General features: G+C 44.4%; 1 long non-coding RNA gene across 1 annotated transcript in view; it reads right to left on the bottom strand.

The window, feature by feature from the left end:
- The window catches only part of LOC142600779 (uncharacterized), a 67,987-nt gene extending 43,013 nt beyond the window's left edge, over window positions 1-24,974 (bottom strand). The window contains exons 1-2 of the long non-coding RNA XR_012834338.1: window positions 24,905-24,974; window positions 22,786-22,844 (exon numbers count right to left, since the gene is read on the bottom strand). This is a non-coding gene — a long non-coding RNA (uncharacterized LOC142600779). The remainder of the gene's footprint in view (window positions 1-22,785; window positions 22,845-24,904) is intronic.
- Window positions 24,975-25,663: the final 689 nt, after the last annotated feature.

Here is a 25,663-nt window from a genome sequence, read left to right as displayed (position 1 = left end):
TCCAGAAGCATTCAAGTGACCACATTATGCACAGCTCAGCAAACCACTTACATACACGTGTGGGTGGCTTTAAAGAATACTGAAATTATGTCAACAAGATGGGGAAATGGGGGCTTCCCGTCTAGGAGAGGAAGAATAGCAGAGAGCGCGTACGGAGGGCTGGGCCCGTCCCATCCATTGTGTTGGGCATAAAAAGCAAGACTTGCAGATGAAGTTAAAAATATCATTCTGACTCAATAAAGGACAGATGTAGAAAACATCAACCCTGGCCGTATGTGAAAGATTTCATAACCACCTTTGCTGTGTGGCTCAGTTCGTATAGGGAGAAGCTGGGAGAAGGCAGCAAGAAGAAAACAATAAAAGACTTTTGTGTAGGCGTGGGAAGGGGGAGACGGATGTACGAACAAATTGCTTTGAAAAATTAGCTGGTAATGGCTTGGGGTTGAAACAGAAATTTCTGTGTGAGCTTTGCCAGAGCTGCAAAACTTGGGAACCACAGCAGATCCCTGAAGAGAAGAGACAGACAGACGTTACCAGACATCGCCCAGTCGTGCCCCCGGGCAGCTCCTGATGTTTAACACGAGCAGCGCAGCCTGCCCACGCTTGCTGCCCAACTGGCCCAAGAGCCGGCTGGACCACCCTGCCGCATCCGCCAACGGGGCCGGACCCCATCGCAGCCTGGAGAACAGGGCTACCAACAGCAGCGCTGGGGTCCTCTCTGAAGGGTGGCCAGGTACCCCCAGACAGCCCCACTGAATGTCATGGTCAGGCAGGGAGCACTTTGCCACTTCAGCAAACTAGGAAATCCTGGAATTAAGCTCAAAAAGCACTCCCGGCTCTTACATTACCAACCTCTGCCTCTCCGGTATTTTTAAACTCTATTTAATGGAAACCCTTTAGATGGGCTCCTCAAGCCCGTGCAAGTGCCTGCATGGCGCACGTCTGGGGACAGGGACCAGCTCCACACTGTCACAGGGAACTGGTTCCTGCTGATAAGGAAACACACTATACATTAATCTCCTTTTACAATATCACATAAAACCCTAATTACAACCTCATGCCTCCACAACAAACACATTGCACACTTAATTCATGCACAAATGTCAGCCCTCAACAATTTTTTAAATGTGGCTGAGTTTGTAATTAAGGGTTTGCATTATTCGGCGAGTGAAGTATTAGGGCATGACCACAGAGCTCAGCTCTACTGCTATTTCCTACAGGACTTCCTCAGATGTAAGCAAAACCAGGACAACTGACCAGATACGTTAAGGAGATCATCTGCACAGTCAGACATTTTACAGACCTACAGCTGGAACAGAAAACCCTTTGTGAGCCCCGAGCAATGGAAATAAGCAGAAAAGCACTTCATTTGATCACCTAGCAGATGTTCAGTCCAGGTGACCACTAATCCATGTGATTCTCCCTCTCTTCTTCATGTCATTTTAAAGACAGACAAGACCTATCTCCTTTCTACAGCTATTTAAAAACAAACAATTATGCAGGATCCTTGGTGGCAGTGCTTAAAATATATTTTTAAATTGGATAAGAGAGACACACAGTACAGGGTTTACACCTGTCAGTCACTCAGCCAGCAGCACCCTTTCATTATCCAAACACAGGTCAGTCCTGAAAATAGGAACTCAAAAAAAAACTTCTTCCAAGTTCACAAGAGCCTTCTGCTGGGTCGGTGGTCACTCCTAGGTGCTCTTATCTCTCAGACAATCCCACACGTGAACTTTGCTGTTATCTAATGACCTTTGCCAGGAACACACAGAAACAGAGCTGCATGCAAAATCCTTTAAGATTTAGCTCAAGTGATGAATATACCACGTCTACCTAACAACACACATCCGAACTAAAGACTGCTGATCCACTACAATGTTAAACCATGCTAAAAACTTCCTATTTTTGGTTCTTCTTGCAATGAACTACATTCCCTTGACTTAAGGATAGCAAACAAATTTCCAAGCATCGGCAATGTAACAGTATTTCCAGCTGTAATGATGTTTCAGCTTGATAAAAGCTGATCGCTGTAAAGCTTGGAAGGAAAGCTGGATTCACCAAAAGCGCAGGTAATCCAGGCCGCTATAAACAGTACGACATAGCCTCACAATTTTGTGGTGAAAACTGTTGTGAAAAGTCTTACATTAGAACATGAAATAAATTCACTGATTAGTCAAGAAAAACATTTCAAATAAAGTAGGACACACAGAACAGGTTATTTGCTCCTTTTCACTTGAACATAACCATTAAACAATTTTTAAATTACAAAGTTATCATAGTAAATGGCCTCCCGGAAGATGATGCAACAACAATGAATAGACTCTGCATCACATGCGAGTAGACTAAATGTGACTATTACTCTTGGATAATTAGCCTCAGAGCTGCAACATATTAGATGAACATAGGCACTGTCACTGGATAGGCGTGCAACAAGGCACACCACCCTGGTTAATCACATGCGATTTCATCCTGTCATATCCAAAGCATTAAGGATAAGGTGGCTTTGGAATGTTTACATAGAAAATATTAAATTCGGAATAAACCATTTTTCCCCTGCCATCAGCAAGGATGATGAGGCAAGCAACGTTCAACATCAGAATTTAAGACCACAAAAGCCAGAAAGCACAAACAAGTCCCATTTTCAAAGCCAAGTAATTGGATTAGACCAAATCTGTAATGACTCTCGTACAGATTTTGTCTCATGTAATCATGAGAATGACAAACAAAAATCTCTGGTTTTCAGGAGTGACAGACTTACCCTGGGCTTGAGTTCAGGAAGCCTACTGGAAAGGAAATACAGCAGGAATATATAGGGAAAATAATTAGTGTTTAAATGTTTGGTTTTGCATAAAATATATTAGATGTATTTAAGATCTGGACATGAAGCTAAGTTATCACACAAACAGTTGGGTACACTGGAAGCTGGATATGTATTGTATTGCAGTACAGGTTCTGTACAGACACCTTCATTCCTTCAAGTTACTTAGAAGATATTGGATAAAAATCCAATCAATGATTGAAAGATGGGAAGCACAGGCCAATTTAATTAGGTTCCCACCCAGGCTGAGGTCTCCCCAACTTATGACACACGTTACAGCAGAATTCATTGGCCAAACTAACCAAGGCTCCATTGTCCATCAAACAGACTGAGAAAGTACAAGCCTATATCTCAAGGGCCTTCAAAGCTAAGACTTAGCAGGTGAAGAGAAGAGAATAATAAAACAGTGGATATGGTTATGTCTACTCAAACAGAAGAGACAATGACAGCACTCCATCTGCTTAGCTACAATCCATGTTGCACCTCCTATACGACAAGCCAGAAATCTTGCATTGAATCTTTCAGGGAGTGGTACCCCTATCATGGTGATCTACCAAGATGAGAAGTTAATTGTTTAGCTCTCTTTCATTAGAATGATTTGGCATCCATCTTCTGCATGATTTTAATCGTAGGTGAAACAACCATTAAAAAAGAATAAGTTTCACCCAAACTATACAATTTTCCCTCAATAAAAAGATTGCCTACAGCTATTAGCTCTTGATTGGAGGACACTTTTAGAGATTGCCTTCATAGACTGTTGGGAATGAAGCCTGCCAGAACATAAGCTCAAAGAACAACATGGGCCTATATTATTGAGGGTAACACAACCATCAAGATCTAAAACTGGGCTTTAAATGCTTGCCTAGCACTTTGCAGGGAAGATCACTATCTACATCTACTATCAGCCTGGCAGTCAGCAGACTACAGAGGACCAGTGATACAGACGGTAGCAAGAACTGCCCCTCTCTAGATGCCAAGTACTTGAAACTGTTACCCTTTGAAAGCTACACCAGAATCAAAAACATGTAGTCCACCGCTGAGGAGAAAAAAAAAGACAGGATGCTGCACTGTTGATGCTCTTTCATCATACACTTGGACCACTGAAGCCATTGCTTCGTAGACGTTACTATTAATATTGTCAGTCTTTTTTTACTAAGACAAGGAAGAAGAAAAAAGACTGATATCTACAAGAACTGCTTCTCAAGATATTTTAATTCTGAACAGGTTGAACAAAAATCCATGGGCTTCTGTTGACAGAAATGCCATTGCTACATTTTGTCAGTGCAGGAACCCTACTGAGCAGCAAGTCCAATCATCCACATGCCTGCAACTGGAGACAAGGGGACACGTCACGCTTGCCAGAAATACGTTGGTCTATGAGCATTACGCCACAGTGACAATTGAAAAAGCCATGATCAACATTCTCCCTAAAAATAAGGCAATTCAGAAATGTCACTTCCGTTGTCACAGTTGATGTCACTGAAGTGTCACTTGGAGTTTATATTAGCCTAATCAAGCCAATTATAGAGTACTTATAGTATTTAATAGGCTCTTGGATTTGACTTTTGATACAGAAATCTGCATATTCCTAGATGTTTTATGAATTTAAAATGGTTCAAAAGTTCAACTCCAACAGAGCAAGGAGCCTGCAGGACATTGAGGAAAACCCCTTCTGCTGTTCAAGCAGAAAGCAATGCGTTGCCTTGCCAGCCACGGTGGGCTTTTTGGCACAGCTTTGGGCATCGACTCGACATGAACGCAAGACCCGAACCCTCTCTCACCAAGTGCTGAGCACTTCAAGTCTCAGAAAGGATCAGGCTCTGCTGCTTTGTTTTGTAGGTAACACAGGGTCATAGACAAAGCGATGCAGATGCACGGAGATCTCAGGCCCAGAGACACCTCCTTCACTCGAGAGGTACCCCGGGCTCCCGGTTTGGCCACGCAACCAGGCTGGTTGCATGCCGCAGTGCCTCTAGTGCTGCAGATGAGGTTTGCCTGAAAACCCGCACGCTGCTGCTCCGGAGTCAGAAGAGGTACTTCAACACTCCCACTCATCTGCTGCAGAAGCAAAACTGGGCAGAAATTTTTCTGTGACATCTATTTTCTCCTTTCTTTAGTACAGAGGCTAATGAAGAGTTTCATGTACACATAATTGTCATGCACGGTAGTTTAATCTCCCTATGCAGCGTTCATGGTCTAAACACACAAAGAAGATATGTTGAGTCTCAGAGAAATTAAGTGCTTGGGCATAAAACAAGCAGGAGGGAGGGACAGCGATGGTATTTCCTCAAGGAAGAAAGCCATACCTTTGGGATAACAGGTGTCCTTGAGAGAAGGTCAGAGCAAAGCAGCTACAGTGTCAGGAAAGTGACTTACCTTTTAATAAAACCGCAAGTTTAGTCAACACAGACATGCAAGGCAAGTTGGTACAAAGTCACATTTTCTTAACTCCTTCAACCCCTTCCCATTAGGGCACCAAGAGCAGAGGCCTTGGAAGGGATGGAGATGAGGGGCTCTACCCAAAGCATCGTCCCCAGCCCTTCCCCACGCACAGCCCAGCGCTCGGCTCGCCTGCAGAGGCAAAGGCTGTGCCCCGCAGCCAGCGTGGGGGTCCCTGCACCCCCTTCCTTCAGGGCAGGCTGCTCATGACATGCCAATCACTTTCAAACCCCTCTGAGCAACAAACAGGCACAATCTGCAGAGAGGGAAATTCACCATTTCAGCAAGGAGAAAGGAAAAAAACCACCCCACTATGGTGGCAGGTTTTATTTTATTTTAAAAGGGATGGGTGTTTGGAATATTTGCAGCAGTCCTCAGGGAGATGAATGAATGGGTTGTCAACGGATAAAGTGGAAAAGGGCGTATGATACAGACATTTATCATGCGCACATTTATAAGCCATGTGTGGTTTATAGCATAATTAATCAGTAGTTGTCTCCTATTCTGTACACAAATGCAGCCTCCTGTCTTTCCAGGCACATTCGATAAATAACTAATTTATATCCTTCTGCGATCCAAATAATCTTCTCCCTGATGGAATATTCTGGGAGAAGTAATTCAAATTCCTGCATGGGGAAACTCAAAAAGGGTACTGGAAGCACTGTCCCTGCACATCCTTGGTACCTGCGCGTTGAATCCCTGCAGACTCCGAGGTGCATTCACAGCCACTCTGCCACGCGTACAAAGCCACACAGAAATACATGTACGATTGTGTATATCTGACTTGAACAAAAGAGAAAGATGGGGAAAATGATATCCTCAGAGAATCACTGCTGCTCTTCAGCTCTCACCACCAACGCTACATCTTTTCGCACCCAGTCCTGACTCTTAAAAGTACGAAGCCAGAGCCACAATCCGGAGAAGAGCAAGCCCTGATTGACTGACCTCAAAAGCAGAAGTCAGGAGATACAAACTTATTTATGAAATATACATACAATACATAAATTTGAGGATTTTTCCCCTGCAAACAATCTTACTTGTGTCATATACAGAAAAAAGCATTCAGCTTGATGCAGGTCCCTTCTTTGTAATTACAATTTGCCACATTTTCAAGATTTCTTACTCTATATTTACTATTCTGTTTTGCTGCTGTACAGAGTTTCCTCTGTTGCAATCAGCGTGGGTGTCTGGAGTGTGAGCTGTTAGATTTCTGCTCCTCCCCTCACATCAACATGCTGGAGGTTATAAGCAGCTACAGTAAGGATCCTGGTTAGAGGTTTGCAAGATCTCCCACAAAAACATAAGAGAATCAATAAAAGGAAGACTTTTTATTCCGCTTAACAGAAAGTTCATGTACATATGATTTAATGGGAATAAATGAACAAAATTGTGCAAATTATTTGTGGGTTTGTAAGCAAAACACAACGTAATGAAGCATCCACTGAAACACTGTTCTTTAAAATGCCATTAGAGGACAACTCACCGGACGTGGAAAAAGTGAAGAGTATGCATCATGTGAAAGTGCTACACCTACCTGTAGAAAAGGAAAAAATATCCCTCATTTTGGACATATCCTTTCCCTCAACATATAATAAAAAGGAAAAGGGAGATAAAAGGAAAATATCTATATATTTATATTTTACCTACTGCTCTATGTAAACTCATAATTGATCCTGCTTTGCAGACAAGCACTTAATTTTTTTAAAAGTTAACCTTTAAGACTGGCTCAGCCAAAATTACAATGATATATTTTCAGAAGAGGCCAAGTCACAGCTTGTCATATAAAGCAGTCCTTCTACTTTGTTCCCTTCTCATGGATGCCACACAAAGCATTTCCATTTTACCTAAGGGCACATCCGAAGTTCAGATAAAACGGAATTCTGCAATTGTCCCTCTTTAGAAGGCATTAAACACACACAACAACACGGGATAAAAATTCAGTGTTCTTTAAGGAGGAGCAATGCCTGCAGCTTACGTATTTTTGTGTGTATTTTATCTGCAAAATACCAGTACACGGGCATTCCTCAAAGAACCCATGTGAATTTTATCACTGGATCATCTCTAATCCCTCCAACATTTCATCTCTGCCTTCAGCAACTAATGAGTTAAAGATGATAAATACCATTAACAAAGGAAAGAGGATCTTTCCTTTGTTTCCCAAAGAATGCGGACGCCTGACTTCTAGCAATGTATTTTTATATTCAGTGAAGTTCCCTAAGTGGACAATTTTGCTTCTAGCTTTGTTTATTATTCTACCTTAAAAAAAGGTTTTGATCATCCAGGACACAATCATAGTATAGAAGTAATTAAAATTACTGTTTCCTATTACTGATTGTGTATGTGTGTGTGTGTATTTTCCCCTTATGGAAAAATAAGGAGAAAACGTACACCAACACCACAAAATCCACAGTCTGTCTTCATTTCACAGAGGAACTCTTACCAAGGCAAAGAATAATATATATATAATCTCAATCATAATCAGTCATTAAATATTAAACAACCAAATATTACGCATCTGAACTGATTTCAGATGTAAAATTTGCCATTGATAATCCAGAAGGGGCCTAAATAAGTGACTGAGGCCACGAACAAAAAAAATGGTTTCAGGTTTGTTGGTTTTGTTTTAACAAACAATAGGTAAACTACAAAATGTATAGTTTGGTCCTACAGCCTCTCCTTATGCTGATTAATGTTTAGGTCTTCAATTAATTCTGAAGGGATTACTTTATAGAGCCAGGAGAAAAGGAATCATTAAGTACTAACAGCAGTCATAGCTTCATACACTGATTTCATAAAAAAGGGCTGAATGTTATGTATTTATACAATATTTGTATCACAATTTACCAAACAGACTATAAATTAGCAAAATATCAATAAAAAACATTGACTCAAGTATCTGATTAAAAACACATGGTATTTTATTCTTTTGAACCTGTCAGTTATGAACCCCATTGACCTCTTCTGTAAGGAGAGGGCAAATGTTCTGTGTTATTCAGCAAACAAAATTACCAGAAGTAACAGCCAGCAAGCTTTCCCAAGAAAAATGGCTGGTTTAAAAAGTTATTTGTGAATGCACTCGTTTTAAAGTTACACACATTTAATGACTTAATTTAGGTGTTTTGTAAAATCTGCATATTTATGTTTGAAGTCTAACAAATATTACCAGTATACTGGTATTTCTATCAGAAAGGCAATAGGATCAATCAATATATTAAGAGGCGGCAACTATTTGCAAGTATAGCCCAGATCTAATAAAAAAGAAAAAAAATAACAAAGTTGTATATAAAAGCGTAGTTTTGCTATTAAGTCTTTTTTCACCCAAGTTTTACATACAATTTTTTAATTATTTAATTTCCACCTTTTGGATTTGGACACTATTAGAGAAAGAAAACATTTGAGAAACAAACATTATAAGTATTTATGCTTTTAAAATATGCCAGGTAGTCAAGTTAACACGTCCACTCGCACCCCAATTTAATACAGGTCTGGTAGCAATCACACAGTACCATTTTAAGCGAAGCGCCTGGTATGTCAGCACACAGTCACAAGGGCAGGCGAGCAACGCACAGCGTCTCAGTATATAGAAAGAAGAAAGCAGTACAGCAAAGGATTTTTAAGCACATGAGAGGTCAGAGACAATTTTTTTTTTTTTTTTAAAGTTTTCAATGAATTTGGGGGAAGAGTAAGGTCCATCCTCCCTGTTTGGAAGGCTGCCTGCTGAATCCCCATAGACTGGCTTATGCAGCACTTCTGAAAAAATCCTGCTTATGCCTCTGCTGGTTCCTTCTACCCGATGTATCTTTATCTTTCTGAAAAGACAGATGCAACCTAATTCTCAGCTGAGGGTATTCCTGCAGCATACACAGCAGAAATTATGCTTCCCGATATAATACAGTATTCCTCGCAGCGAGAGACTAATGGTCATTTGCATACATGGTAATGGAAGAATAAAAGAGGTGGAGAAATAAGTGTTCTGTCTGTTCCTTCCTTTCCAAGGAGTTACATTACCTTTCTGCACATTTCTAAAACTTTTAACTGCAATAGGCAGCTGGGAGAAGCAGCTGAAAGTGATCTGGAATCAATATCAGGACTCCCCCCCCCAATCTGTTACAAGCTAGTAAAAGTGCATACCTCTACATTTAAACATATACAGCAAGACCGTGTTGCAATACGAGTGCACACAAGGACAGACGTTTACATCTCATACATCTCACCGAAGGCAATCCTAAACCTCTGTGATGCGAGTGCATCTGATACAATACTGATTATAAAGACTTTTTGCCATACACTGTGACCACTAATATTTTTATAGCTACTTTTGCGGAGTAATCTGCCATTAAAGAAACAGCATAAAAAAATGAATTATTTTAAGTCCTGCTGGTATACCCCACCCTCTCAGAGTTAAATGCAGACAGCTATAGAAAGAACATGCAGCACTATCTATTCAGAGGCAGCACCGTGAATATATTCAATTAAAACTGAGAAGCGTAATCTTGAAAAAGGGGATACAGCAACTACATTTCCCACTGGGGGCTAGACCTCACCTCAAGCGGTATCTTACACGCTCTTGCAAGCCGAAATATTTCTTCCTTCCCATGCAAAAAAAAAATAAAAATCTGCAGCTGTGAGGAGGAGGAAATGCTTACCTTAATTTCTTTTTGGGAAAAGAAAATAATAATAATTAAAAAAAATCAACAAAAGAGCCCGGCTCCACCACCTTGAAGAGAAATCACATCTGAGAAGACCGCGCTGAGAGCGAGCGAGCCGGCAGGCAGCACGGAGGCAGGGGCGACGCTGCTCGCGCCCCTTTTTCCGGCAGCAGGCATGACAATGCGCGAACACCCCCTCCACATCGCAGCAGGCAACTGTAGCCAGGAGACAGAGGTGCTTAAATTAGAAAACCGCTGCCAGAGGAAATAAAGGGGAACCACAGCGACCCCCTCGACCCCAGCAGCTATCAAATCCGGGAAGATATAGTGCACATCTGTTTTACGAGGCCCCCAGGGAGCTCCAACTCCAGCTACTTACCCTGTCTGCATTATTAATAGATGTTAATGGCGCCATTATATCGAAAAGAAGCCTCTTCCTCTTTATAATATGGAAATTCCAAGGTGGTGGTGGTTTTTTTTTTTTTTTTAAAAGAGCAAAAACCCTACACACCATGAGGCAGCAAACAGCTTCTTGGTCCTGCTAACTGCAGAACTGCAACCCCCTGCCCCTCCACCCTGCCTTCCCCAGCCATCCTCAATATACTGATTTGGTAGACAAAAATCGATTCAAGGCAGTAAACAACTGCAATAAAGCAAACGGGCAGACAAAGACTTCCTGCCATAAGGCAATGCCTTAATACACAATTTTCTTTTTAATAAGGTTCTGAAAATTTTCAGCTAGAGCATATACATGTATATTTTAATGCAAATGATGCAGAGTAAAGAACAGAATAAACCCACGCCATTCAGATGTTTCTTGCCAATCTAAACACATCGGTTTATTTCTTCGGCAGAAGTCATCTGTTACCTCAAAAAGTATTATTTAGACTGACTCAATGACAAAGTATCCTGTGTCAAGCCTTTGATTTAGTTGATGAATAAAGGAATGTGATCCTAAAGTATCCCTAGGCTGTGTTTTTGTTAATGCATGGATTTCCTCAGGGTCCATTCATCCTCAAGGTAGGTGTACTGCAGTCATGCACCAAAGTGTCAAAAGACCTTCCACAAAAGATATTGACCTATTTTAATCTGATCCATGTATAAACGCAATGGAGCTACCACTGGGAATAAAGTGAACCAAAGATGTATTTTTAACCCCTTTATAGCACCGCATGTAGGAGGAACAAATTCGCATCAACGACAAACGTATCCTCAAAGACTGTACAAGAACATAGTTTGCTTTAACTGGATCTCTTCCAGTGATGTTAAGAGTCATGTGAAATGCTACCGCTTACTAAAAGAACCAGGCACATCATCTCTGCGGTTTAGTATTGCTATCAGATAATTTTGAACAGCTTTTTAAAAGAAATAAATAAAAAAAAAATTAAATCAAGAAATGCCAAAATGGTAGGCTTCACCTAGTCAGCTTTGACCCCGCTATACAAGATCCCAATTTTAAGTCAAATAAAAAAACACCGCAAGGTCTCAAACTGCAAAGAAAAAAGCTATCCTTAAGGATGGCAATACCCCAGCATTAATTGCGTGATGAAATTTTTGCATATGGGGGGGAGGACAGGCGGGGAGAGCGAACGTGTCAAGAATCACCTTCTCGTGTTGCAGATGCATGCTGCAGCTGTTTGCTGGCTTTCGACAAATGAATGAAAAGTGCCGCTAATTCTTCCAAGACAAATGTAACCGATTGGCTTTGTTGCTTGCTCGCCTCTGCGGCTTTTGAGACCACGCAAGTACGCTGCAGACGCGAAATCACAGGGTCTGGCTGTATTAACCGAATTACAGACAGCGCTGATGTGATCATCTTCATCTCTCTCTCGCGCTCTCTAATTATTTATCCAGATCAAGCCTGACTGCTGGAAAATTAGCTCTCTACAGGAGGTAACCGAGCTGAAAGGTTCTTTTTACCAAGAAATGATGGGCTGGCCTCTAGCAGTGCATACGCCAGCGTGCAGTTGTAAGGAAATGTCACAAGATGTAAATTTGCAAGTAGATTCCTCTTCCTCCCAGAAAAAGAAAGACGACATTTTTAGAAGATATGAAAATACACATATATTTATACAGACATGCAAAAGTAGTAACTGTCCATATTCCTGACCCTGAACTTAAAAGAATTTACTTAAAATGGGAAGAGAGGAGATACATATCAGTTGTATCCTCTTTTCATTGCTTTATACGTTCAGTCCCGCTTGCTTTTCTACAAACAAGTTCATAGTATTTCACTTACGCAAGGATTTCACTTCTTGCCAGCAACTGCAGAGACTGAGTTTTAGTTCTGACACTGGGGGCGGGGGGGGGAAGACACCAACATTTTAGTCACTTAATCACACCAACTTACAGCAGAATGAACAAAGCATAAAAAAGAGGATAAGAGGGTTTTTTTTTTAAGCTCAAGATATTGCTTTAGCCTGTAGCAACCTAAAAGCAACTGTGAACGTATTTTTATTTTCTATTTATTTAATCTTTTACAAAAGTTATTAAACCTGCCAAACAAGGGCAGATTAAAAGGAATAGCTTTGAAATTATTTTCTAATTAACAAGACTGTAATTACGAGTCGATTTGCTGTACTGCATGTGTATATGGATGTACACATTTTTAATACACTTTAATGCACACTTTGGTCCAATTTAGTCACATGTAGGCCCGTATAAATTTTAATGCTAGAGAGCTTTAACTTACTATTTGAAGCATTAAACATACAAAACACTGATATTAAAACAGTGCAGCTGTATGAAACACAAATACACTGAATGAGCTTTGGAATGTATTTGTTTAAAAAGAGAAAAAAAAAAGAGAGCAGCAGATTCTAGGCTGAATCTCTCTGCTTGCTGCATTTGCAGCAGTTTCAGTACGTCAAGCCTTCCCCGATTTTTTAATTGCATTGGGTGTTATGCATGCCAGGGATGGGTGAGAATAGTTGTCAACCCACCTGACTGCAGAACAAAGAGCATTTTTTCTTCCAGCATTTGTTACTGATGCTTGAGCCACACCCTGTCGTCCTTACAGAACACGCTCTTTCTCACATCTTCCTTTTTCCTGCTCACACAGACGGACGATTTCTTCCCCATAATAAAATATTAGCCATTCTCTAGAATTACTACTTTGGGTTTCACCTTTTATTGAATCCCCTGAGGGTTTATTTTTAAGGGAGGGAGAAGAGCTGCGGGCACAGCTGCGTTTCCCATAGCCTGGGGAGTCCCCAAGTTGGGATGCCTCAGCACCCCGCCGCCCGGCTCCCTGTGCTCCCCCTTGGGATGCCGCCAGCAAACGAGGGGTCTCACCCCACGGGAGAGGGCACAGCCTCCGGAGCATGGTTTTAGACCGGTGGCTGATCAATCCTGGGGTGCAAGGGCAGACAAGGGAAAAGAAAAAAAAACCCACAGACAAATGCAAAAGTAAGAGGGTAAGCCCCATGTTGGGCTCCTCTTCCCACCAGCCCCAGGGGTCAAAATGCTCCAGGCAGCATTAACCCCTAATGCCGATTTGTCAAACCATGCGCTCCCCATCTCGCCCACTCAAATCCTCCGACAGCTCGGAGTTTGCAAGGTTAAACTCCTCTCAGTCTGGGCGAGAGCCGTAGAAAGGTTGTTCCCCCGCTGCCCTGCGCGAAGGCCCTTCTGCATCTCGTTTCTCGCCTACGCTCCCGTTCGCGCTGCAGATCACACGCAGCGCCCGGCCCCTCCAGAAACAGATACAAGAACAAAAACCTTTGTAGGTTAGCTACACAACACCCAGAAGCATACTGCGTTTTTTTGCAGATTTGTATAAATGAGGCGTATTGCTGGCTTGATCTATTTATAACATAAGCAAGCAACGTAAAGCAAGATGCAGACAATGTGAGAACTGGTACCTGCAAAGCAACCCGTGTCCCTTTTTCTGCCCGTCAGAAACATCTCCTGCATCACCTCAACTTTGTATTCCCAAAAGTCTGGAGGCAATCAAACACCACAGCTTCTAATACTACCATCACCGACTTTTTTCACGAGGTTATAGCAAGAACTCAGCTGCATTTTTGGTAGCTCCATAACAGCAGGTAAGCCATAGGCATCCTTACAGCCAGCAAGGCAGCCCTTTCCCTCTGCATTTCCTGAGGCATCAAAGTTACACCTTCTGACCTAATCAACGTACCAGGAATGGTGTTTTTTTCCCCCCAAGTTTCAGGACAGGTGGGTTATGGAATGGCTAGACTTAGCCTGGATTATCTTTGCAAGCAGCAGTAGAGGGTTTACTCTGTCTTTTCTGTTTCCCTGACAGAGCACATGCATCTAAAGTGCTTTCCAATCCCAGCCCAACAGGGCAAAACAGTTTGAGAACCAGCAATGCTGTGGCCTCTGACGTTTGGCATAGGACTTTTTTTGTTTGTTTTAAAAAGAGCTTTTGTTCAGCCGTTCCTTGGTATTTGATAAGTTATCATCCACCAGCCACGCACCACCGAAGGGAAGCCGCAGTGCTCTAGGGCTGTGGCTAGGCTCTGCGTCAAACAGCACAAAGAAACTGTTGCCACTTTAACCTTCATGATGCAGAAAAATAAAACCCCTTTAATTTTTGATCACATGATTCTTGAATAACCAGCAAAGCCAGCTTTAAAAAAAATAAATCTGTATATCCCAGGACAAATTAGGCTACCAACTGCTGAATGTTCTCGTTACTATTTTGAAACGGGGTGTGGGTGGAGATACCTACTGAATCTTTCTACTGCCGCTGCTGCCATTGCTGCTCATCGGATACGTGTTTTGAGAAATCCCTGCTCCTAAGGAGCCTGAACTTGCATCCGCACCTCTTCTGGGACGCATAGAAGACACGAGTTCTTGCACCATCTGCTATTTGCAGCACCACTGCATGAGGATGCCAGCCTGTGACAGGACGCAGATCTGCTGTGGGCACGGCAGCAGCCAGGGAAGAACAAGGTGAGCTACAAGGAGAAGTCATCGAGACTGAGATGGCAACTGAGAAACACACGGGCAGCAGGTTACGGGACGCTGATGTGACTAGGCAGGAGCTGACAGTCAGTAGGAAAAACCCCAAATGTACTTTCTACGAGGCAGCAGATCAGCGGCTCTTAAGGCCGCTGCGGGCAGTGCAGCGGAGCGCAGGAGCAGGGACTCGCGCCCCAACTCCACAGGCTTGCTCCAGTGCAAGTCGCCACATGTTTCAGCCAAGCCTTGCAAGGATTTAATGCACCATGGACACACAAGGCACAAAGTCAGCGGCTGCTCTCCTACAACTGCTAGTAGTGACCGGAGGTCCTGCACGTATTACTGAGGCAGTACAGGTACCAGACTGCAGCAGAGGCTTTCCAATGCCTATTAACACACTGCCAGGTGCCCCTTTGCACTCTGGTTTCTGATAGAAGGGTTTGCTGAATTTCCTTGTGGCCTCCCACCTGTTTTCCTAACGCTGTTGGATTACCTTTTAAGCTGATCAACCCCGCTCAAGGTTTAGGCAAATGGGCTTTATACGGTCACATTAACATTGCTGAAAATGTACCTGAAAAAAACCTGGGAGGTTTTTTGTCATGACATGACATTGCATGAGTAGACAAGCCATAAAAAAAGCAGTACAAGGCACCACAGCTCTCAGTGTAAACAGGTAGTACACAAGTGCTCAATACCTTTCTAAGAGAGGCTAATGGTGAGCCTGTGCAGTTTATCCACTGCGAGGTGACTTTTTCAGTGTAGTAGCTGTACCTGCTGAAATCAAAAGCAGAAATCTAGTAGATTTTCACGGGAATAGAATCAAGCTAGTAAGTACCAGGACTTGTTAGTTTTTAGATTGCAAATGTGCTGTTAATCCCATTACCATTCAACCTTTGCACCCTCAAACAGGCTGCTTGTTGTCCAGCTGGACGCCAACCTCTTGGCACACTGATGGTGAGAAGTGAGGTCCCGGGTCCCCTGCGTCTGATGCGCTTGCAAGCCCCAGCAAGCACCCTGCAGCACCCAGGTGATCCATCCATTCCCTTTTCTCATAGATGCTGCATTTTCCCCTCACAGAAAACTCTACTGGCTTCCCATTGGCTTTCCCTCAATCAAGAATCTTAATCCTGCTGACCCTTCTGAATACATGCCCTCCTGCTTTTTTTTTTTTTAAATTCCTATCTCTACTTGTGCTCAGGCACATTTATTTCTAACACTTTTCATTCCTCATGCAAATTTTAACTCTCTATGCAAGTACAAAGTTGTTGCTGTAGGTCTTTGAGGGTTGTTCCCTCTCTCTCAATCTCCTTTTCTTCCTTTGAAGTCACTTTCCTACTTACAAAAAGCCTGCCAACCCTGCAAGCTGTTTCTCGACCACAGCCAATCCTCCCATTGCTTTGTCAGGAGCACTGGACTGTCTTTTACAGTCAGAGACAGTGATGATAAATGACAGCTTCCATAATCCAGCAAGTGATGCTGTCCAGGGGCGAAAGCTGCAGGCAGATGCGGAGCCTTCCCGCTGAGCGCACCACAGAGGGAAGAGGGCACATCACTCACAGCAGTAAATCCCATCCACGCTCCGGTTGCTCAGCTCCAAGCAGCGTCAAAGCCCCCTTTGCAGGCTACAGAGTGCGCAGCGCTTCCCAGTCACTTCTCTGGCCAGCAGACATCACCTTCACTTAAAACACAAAAGGAGGAAAAAACCCTTCCTTCCCCCAAAACGGGGCTGCATGCAGCCCCTCACGCTCCAATACTGACAGCCGGCTGGATAACGCGTTCAAATGCTCTCGGGATCAACCTCTTTATCTAGGAAAGCCATGCTCACTTTCTGAAGGAGCCCATGGTGAGGAGGTTTGGAGGAGAGGAGATTCAAAGCATGCTTCCCACCTTGCCCCTACGAAGGGGGTTACAAAGAAGTACACTGCACTTCTCCCCAAAGGATCACAAACACCTTCACAAACATTACACCTCAGCACGCTCGCAAGAAATCGATAAATGCCATTTCCACCACCTCACCCAATTCTTTGCCAGAAAGGCAATGCTGAAGGGAAGCTTATCTATGTGTCCAAGGTCAGGCTTGGCATCTGTGACAGATTGAGCTGTCTTAAGTTCCCGTACATCCAGCCTTCAATCCCAGAGTTAGTCACCAGGCAGTGCCTCTATACTTTTAAAGAAGCTTTGAAGGAAAATATGGATGGTTTGTTTTGTTTGTTTTTAACAGCCCAGAGAACCACTGGAAGATGTGATGAGGCTGTACTTCTGGAATCAGCTGCAACATCATCCTTCCCTCCAAGGGCAGGCTTTGCCCAGCTGTGCCAGCTCCAAGCTCTCCATGGTGTGCCTGTCCTCGATGGCTCTCAGGACCAGTAACATAGCTGGACTGGGGTGGGGGGAAAGCAGGGCATAACTCTCTAAGAGTTCCTGGGTTTTGTCCAGTTTTCTGTCTGGTCCTTCCTTGGCTCACCCGGACCTGGTGATCAGTCAACAGCAGAGATTTAAGATACAGTCACCAGCACCTTCACCAACACAATACCTACCACAGCATGCCAAGAATGTTTCCACTGGCTTCCAGTAAACCCGCAAGTCCTCAAGGGTGACTTGCATCTCCTTTCTGTTCCTAAGCTCTAGTACCTGCTCTGACTCGGTGAGGCTGCTGATCACCTCCAAGCAGCTATGCGACATGTCACTGACTGCTAGACAGATTTTTTTTCTTTCTTTAGGCTAGAGTAATCCTGCTAAGTTATCTAACTCTTAATTAGAAAGCAGGAGGTAAGAGACACTCTTATCTGGTGCCTTTTGCAGACCCTCCTCCCTGCTGCTGGTTTCTGGGAGGACACCGTGCAAGGCGAAGGGGATGTGCAGCCGCTACATGACACCTCAACTCAACTGCAGTCAACAGCGTCATTCCCCCGGCTGCAGGGACGCCAGCGCTTTTTGTCTCAACCTTGTGAGTGTTTGTTTTAAGAGGTCTTGAGTGAAGCGGCTCAGGATGAGAGTCCATAGCGTACCAGCAAGCTGAGTGAAAACACGGAGCTTGTGCTAACAGAGCTGTTCAAGGATGGAAGAAGTGCAAGGTGCATCTCAAAGCAAAGGGCTCTCAGCTTGGCTAACGGCTCCGTGAACCAGCACTGATGAAGGACTTGAGACAGAGCTCTTGCTGCTGTAAGCACAGCCGAGACAACTGGCAGCGGCCGTTTTCCTTCAACATGCTCTGAAATTGCCCATGGCATCATTACCTTGATAGTTAACCAAAATAATAATTTACAACTTTTTTCAGTTACAGTCTAAATGTAGACTAGATCTGTCTTCAGAAGCATTCTAATTTAAACTTGCACTTTACTAAATCTGTAAAATAATCTATTTCTTATTTGTCAGCCCCCATGACGAACACTGGTTTTCAAAGAGCAGCCAAAAAGTCAGAGCTACCCATCACCAGGTGGGGTCCATGAGGGAACGTACAACCCATCAGGACACCAAGGAACTTGGGTCCAGCTTTGCACCTTCCTGCATGTAAAGCCTGTATCATCCTCTAACACTTGTATCCCTTTGTATGCTACCCCTTAGTAGGGAAGGCAGAGAAATTAAATCTATTCAGCAGGAAAAGCGGTCTTTCCCAATGAGAAAGAAAATACTATTTTTTTCCTCATCTCTGCCTTCTTGTTCATGTTTTTCCCTCTAATGCTTTAAGAAAAATTAAATTCCAAATTTACACAAAAATTAACAATATATTGCTAATTACTAAGGACCACATTTACTACAGAGAAGGAACAGCACAAGTCCAGAAGTGCAAATGCTGCTTTACATCAGCTAAAGAGGTCACGATTTCTTTTTTATCTTGAAATTGATGTTTTTGCTCTTTAAGTATAAAAAAAAATTAAAATGGGATCAAGCCCTTCAGCTGAAATAAACCAAAAAAATCCAAGTCTCTTAGCTTGTTAGAAAGGCCAAACTTCTTCCAAAACACCCCTAATTTTAATTGATTTATATGCGAGACCAGCAGTTAAAAAGAAAGAACAGGCTCCCAGCTATTTTTCCACACAGTAAGACCCGCTGGGCAAACAAAACCGTATTCATTATTTACCTTGGGGCAGGACCCAGAGTCCTTAACCAGGTTAAGGGCCCTATTGTGTTAATCTTTACATTAGTCCAATGTAACATGCACCATATTTAAACAAAATAACGTCAATCCCTCTTTAGTAAGGAGGCTGGGGGGGAAACAACACAACACCAACCCCCTCCTCCCTACACACACGTTGCGGTATAATCTGCCACTTTCTATAAATGCTGCCATTTGTCTTTTCTTTACATGCATTGCAGGAATATTTCCATATAAGCCCTATTATAATAAAAACGACAGTGTGACAAACAGCTTTGCAAATAGGTCTGCTGCTCCAACAAAGCACAGACGCAACACACTGATTTGCAGAAACACCCCGTGTAATTCATGAGTGCTACTAGTTGATTTGAAATCCAGTAAATTTAGGTGGTTGCTTTGTGTTCTCCATCATGATACCTACTTCCTTATACAGAGCTGAAGAAGTAGAGCATGTGCCTTAACTCCTGCAACCATTCCCCCAATCCCTTCCTTCTCCTCCCCTCCAATTTACACTGATTACAGGTTTCGAAGTCTTGGAGATTCATTTTTAAGTTCTATTTAAAATGCTGATTTTTACTTGTTTCCTTTTCATCTAGATCAATACTGCACAGATGATAAATATGTACCGTTTACCATTTATACTTTTTCATCTTAGCCTTGAACATCCTAGAGTAAGCTTAAGAAAAATCAGTTCCTGGATAGCACTTTATTTCCCCTCTTTAGCCTATTCCCTGTTTTATCTATAATACAATACATAAGCCTGAGTGTGTTCTGTTAGCGCCGATGTCCGTTATAACATTCGGATATTAAGTGCAGCAGAAAGGGACTGCATCTCAAAATGTTCACTGCTCATTTTAAAGTTTATCTAATTTTATGATGATACTTCAGCGTATACATTATTCTTTGCAAAACAGTGCCCCAGCATTAAGACATCACCACATCAGTTTTCTATTCGGTCTTCACCGAGAGATGAGAAGCCACCATTTTCCTTTTCGATACATGCAAATTAAATTGTTTGTCTCTACAGAAAGCGTTAAGCCACAGAGAATTCTGCATTTCAGTGGTGATACTGTCACCTACCATTAAAAACAAGTATTAATTTGTGAATGAACCTCCTCAATTGTGTTCAAAGGAAGTAATTACGCATTTAATGGACTAACAAACCAGCACAAATATTAGTTCTATTATTTCCGAGGTATCTCACAGCCATAAAAAAAAAAAATCCCCCTCACACTGCTGATGATCTGCATCAGAACAATCAGATTCTTGTACAACACAGTTTTCAATAGATTCAGGCTTATAGGGTCTTGCACAAGCTATATGTTTTATACTGTTTCAAATTTAGCAAAACATAAATACCTGCTTATACATATCCGGGATTGTTACAGAGCTTTAAAAAACCCAACAGCGCCTTGCAAGTATCCTGCTTATGAAATGCTGTAAGTTCTTTAATGACCATGCAGTATTTTCAGCAATTAAAAAAGCTCAAATACATTTTTCTAGCAAGAGCATTTAAGAATGCCTTATCTCATTAAAATAAGGTTTTAAAACAATGCCTACATTTAACTTACATAATGCACTAGGTTTTCTGTAATTATCTAGTAATTCCAACTATTCAGTAATAAAGAGACTTAAAGCGCAGCTTAGGACCAGCAAGATTTGTATTTTCCAGCAACCCTGTGAAACTCTGGTGAAGTTAATTCATTGCACTGACAAGAAACAAAATCTTAAAAAACCAAAACAGTCAGGCAAAGTAGTTTAGCAGCTATATACAGGGCTTTTCTTTCGCTCGAGGCTTTAATAATTTCAACAGGCACTATTTCACAAATCATCTTTCAAACTCCAAATAACCATGCTGCGATAGGAACCAAAGCAGCAAGAGTCGTGACTCTCCAGTAACGCACAAAAATCCCGACGTACCGGGTGGCCACTGAATGATACATTCGTTAACTTTGTTTTGCTGCCTTTAAAAAGGTCAAGCGGGATGCAGATTGCCAGACAATCACTTTGTTTCAGACATTTTTATTAGACAAAAGGCTTACAGTTAGCACTGCATTGTGCCCCACCCAGCTGGCTGAGAATTGTCATCTTCTCACTCCATTAGGCTGTAGGGCTGTATTACAATTTTCTAATTAAGCATCCCCTCTGATACATGTGTCTACCTTAAAAAACACACTCTCTTCTTTCCCTCCCCTCCCAAATAATCTTTTGGCTGGTCAGAGAGGAGGAGGAAAAATCCCATGAATGAAACAATGAAGGAACAGGACAGTACTGACATTTTCCTGTAATAACGTCTCGCATCTCTCCCTCCCTTGCCAGTTTCTTAAACTAGAAAACCAATTCTTTAAAAATTAAAAATTACCAGGAAAAAACCAACAAAACCCACAACCCTTCTCCAAAGCACCCACTCTCCCCCAAAACCTGACAAGCCTATATTGGTCAATTATTTATCCTAAAAAAATTTTGAGAACAAGGAAATTTTTTTTTTTTTTTTTACACACATACACCCTGCATCAACCTCACTCTATTTGCATATGATGTATTAACTGTAAAATAAGATGAAGTAAATAGTTTCCTCTCCTTGCACATGTATTGACACCACTACACAAGTGCACAATGTGAAAAGAATGTTCGAAACTTTATACTATTAAATCCCAGTTATAAGATTTTCAATAAACACATGAATTTAACCACCTAATTTATAAGAATACTAAATGACAAGTTTCTCATGAAAGAATGTCCCATTTACTTAATCACTATTTACGTAACCGATTTGAGGCAGCCGTACCTTAACATTAAATACCAAGTACACACTATGAGAAAATACTGAAGACACTGCTAAAGTACAGAAAATATCTTCTGTTTCCAAAACAATTTTAGGTAGTATCATGTTCTCCGAGGTCTCGCTATGTACACTCAGTTTAATTAAAAAGAACTTGTAGCCTTCATCTATCTTTTAAAACACGAGCCTGACTAAGACTAGCCAACAACAATATTATGTTAACACAAGCCAAAATGGAGCATCATTTAACCTGATGTATTAAAGGGAAAATAATCAGGTAGGACACAGTTCTCACGGGAAGGCCCAATTCCCCCCCTTCCTTCTATTTCTAAAACTATCTCATGAGCATCCATACCATCTTTTTAAAACCTATTTTACATCTCCATCAGCCATCATGCAGCTATGCACTACTGAGTTTTCAGAAATGTGACTTCTTTTCAAGGTAAAACGCAGGCAAATTAAGAAGAATCATTACTTCTTATATTAATAATTTCCCAGCATGTATTTGACAGAACGCTATTAACCCACAATTACTTAACCTGTGGTGAAATGCAGCCAACTCTTCCCTTCTGAACAGGCATTTAATACGTAGATGTTTCATGCTGGTAAGACAGTTTATATTCTTATTACATTAAAAGCACTACTCTCACATGAAATAAGTTGTATTTGTCACCATACCTTCATTTTGCTTTGTGGTTTTCATCTATTCATTGACTGTTGAGTGGTATTAATGAAATCCTTGGGGTACCTACCTTCCGACATTTCAGTGGCTCAAGAAAGGCCCTAAGATTGCCACAAATTAATTGAAAAATACATCTCATTCTTTCACAGGGAATAGGTAAGAGCACTGGAAATATAGGCAAATTCTTTCCTAGTTACTTTTTTTTTTGTATGAAAAAGCAGAACCTCTTAGGTATTACCCATGATGCCTCCCAGCCAAAAACATCTGCAATATGCTATGTTCCCCATTTGTCGCAATCAACCCACCTATTTAAAGACAGGGGAAGAAACCTTTATTCTCCCAAAATCCACACACCCAAAAATTCATAGGAACACCTCTTGTACTTACACGTTGCACTGAGCCGCAGGCAGGAAGGTAGCTGTGGCAATGCCAACCGTGTTGAAGACCTGCAAGATCCAGGTATTAGTGAAGATGTTATTTGTCAGCTTTGTGACTTTCAACCATAAAGCATCCCCACTTCCCCAGAACTACCTCTGATTTTGCTAATGACGCTCTAATTTTAAAAATACTGTTTGAGAGATGGGCTAGAGAGAAACATTCTAGGTATTTTAACCTCTTGGTACTACAGCTGTAATACAAGAATGTTTAAGAAACACCTAAAATGCATGTTTATGAATAACTATTTCCTTCCTGCTAAAGCAGCAAGGGGGGAAAAGAAAATAAAAAGGCAAGCCTTTATGCCATGCGTTTCACACCTTCAGGAGCTAATAGCCCTGCTTGGTTAGGACAAATGGTAGGACACCGCAAGGTGATGTTTGAAATCAAGGTCTCCTCAAACACTCTTTTTAAATCAAGGTCTCCTCAAAAACTCTTTTTCCTTTCCTCCCTCGAAGTAGGTCACCCCTCTCAGCTGATTTTGTGTAATTGGTCTAGTTTGTTAGAAAGCAAAGAGAACCCATCCTGCTGCAATAAAGCATGTTAACGCCTGTGTTACAGAGAGCTGGTGCTCCACTGCAGGAGGAGAGGGCTCGTCAAAAGGGAGCATCATTGACTATTGCCGTTTCAAACTTCTTCCAGGTTGTAGCAACCTGGGCTTCTCAAAACCACTTCAGCAGAAGCAGCACAGCAAAAGTGTTTTCTGGTGGCTCCCTGTTAACGATGACTACGGCTTGGTCACCAAACCACGACTGCACGAGGGCAGCCGAGCTCTCCTCCTCACCACGTACACCCAGTGCAGAAGCTTTACGTTGTCATCCCCCCTCTGGGTTACAGAGATGTGCTGTATCGGCGTGGAAGCCCGATTGCTCATTCCCCTTGCGCAGTCCCCAGCGAGATGGGTGCTCTGGGGCGCTCCCGCAGAGCGGGCAGCGCCCACCCTGCCGGGGGAAGGGCTGGCGGCACCGTTCTGGAACCTTCCAGCACACATCAGCGTAGCACGCAGCACCTGCATCCCAAAATCTGCCCGGCAAAGGCACGCTCCTGGAGAGCGGCTGCTCTTCCCAACGCACCGACAATTGGAATAGGATTTTTTTCATACACTGGATTTCCCAACAAAATTTTTTTAAAAGTAATTGTGTTTTTGCTTGATCCTCGTGAGGTAAACGGTGGCCAGAACGCAATGCTTGCAGAAGTTTGGCAGGATTTTAACTAAAAAACCCCACCAAAATCCCAAACCACACACCCCAACAACCGAGGCATTGCAAAACCATTTTCTCTACAGCTACTCGCAGGGACGCGACTCTGTGCCACCCTTTGCCGTACAGCTCCGACCACGGCGTGCCCGGCACGGAGAGCTTAACTCGGTGTCTGCAACACCCGACCGCACAGCTGCCGGCAGGCTGAGGGAGGGCCACGCGTGTTTTCTGTAGCAGCGCGCACACACGCCAGCCTGTGCGCAGCGGTGCGGGAAGGGCAGGTCGCCAAGACGAGCCTCCACGCGAACATCCTTACCGGGCCGTGGCGGTACGGGAGCCCGGTCTCCGGGAGCTTTGGCTTTTTAAATGTAACGACCCGTTTTAAGGAGTTCTAGAAACTTTCCGGAAAGAGCCCGGGGCGGGGGCTGTACCCGCGGGCTGCCGTAGTGCAGGTGCGGCCGTGCGCAGGCTGTCCCCGCCGCCCCGCCACCCGCGCTCCACCGCGACCCCCGGGCAACGCGAAGCCGCTCCGCTCCCCTGCGGGGGGGGGGGGGGGGGGGGGGGCGCCGGGTGACCGGCCGGACCTCCGGGGGTCCGCGGGGCTCGCTCGGCGGGCGCGACGCGCCCCCACCCCGAAGGCGCGGGGAGCTACCGACCGCCGCCCCCCCAAACTCCGCGGCGCCGCCGCCGCCGCCCACGCCCCCAGCCCCCCGAGCCCCGCAACAGGTACCGCCCGGGCGAGCCCCCCGCGGCCGCCGCCGCCCCCCGGCACCTTCCCGCGGCGGTGGCGCCGCTCCCCCGCCCCCCAGCGGGAGGGGAGAAGGGGGGGGAGGGGGGGGCCGGAGCCCCACACCCGCCGCCCGCGCACTCACCCCGTGGCAGCCCCGGTGCGGCGCGGCTCGCCCACCTGCCGGGGCCCGGCGCAGCGGCGGCGCCTCGCAGCCTCCCCTGCTGCAGGAGGCAGGCAGGGGCGGGGGCGGCGGGGACGTATATACCGGGCACCCCCGCCCCCGCGCGCGCTCGCGGGGGGGGGGGGGGGGAAGGGAAGGCGGGGGGGGCGGTGCGCGCGCGCGCGCGCGGCGGTGATCAGGTGACGGGGCAGCCCCCTACACTGCGGAGCCGGGCGGCGGCCGCGGGGGGGCGGGGATGGGGGGGGGGCGCCACGCCACGCCACGCGCCGCCGCGCGCTGGACGGGCGGGGTTCTAGAGGGGGAGGAGGGGGGGGGGATCGGGAGCGGCTCCGTTCTAGAGCGCCGGGTCCGTGGGCAACACCCCCCCCCTTTCATCGCGTCCCTCCCTCCACGCGCGCCCGGCGCCGCCGCCCCGGGGCAGACAGCTGCCGGTACGCCCGCCCGCGGGGGGACCCCGTGCAGCCGCCGCCGGACCCGCGGGCAAACCTGCCGGCCCGCACCTTCGGAGGTACCGCTCTCCGTGGGGGCCCTGCCCTGCCCTGTCACACCCCCCCCCCGGGTGTCGGTACCGATCGTTTAATAGCGCCGCAGTGAGTTCCCCGGTGGCCGGAGGCATCCGCGGCTCGGGCGTGTGGCGGGGCGGGGAAATAAAAGATGGTGTGAGGTGGGCAGGTGGGTCCCGCGGGTGTGTGACCGGCGGGAGGGCGGCGCGGCGGGGAG

The sequence above is a fragment of the Balearica regulorum genome, chromosome 2, assembly GCF_011004875.1.
Source record: "Balearica regulorum gibbericeps isolate bBalReg1 chromosome 2, bBalReg1.pri, whole genome shotgun sequence".
Classification (NCBI taxonomy): Eukaryota; Metazoa; Chordata; class Aves; order Gruiformes; family Gruidae; genus Balearica; species Balearica regulorum.
This window is presented reverse-complemented; position numbering and strand designations above follow the sequence as displayed.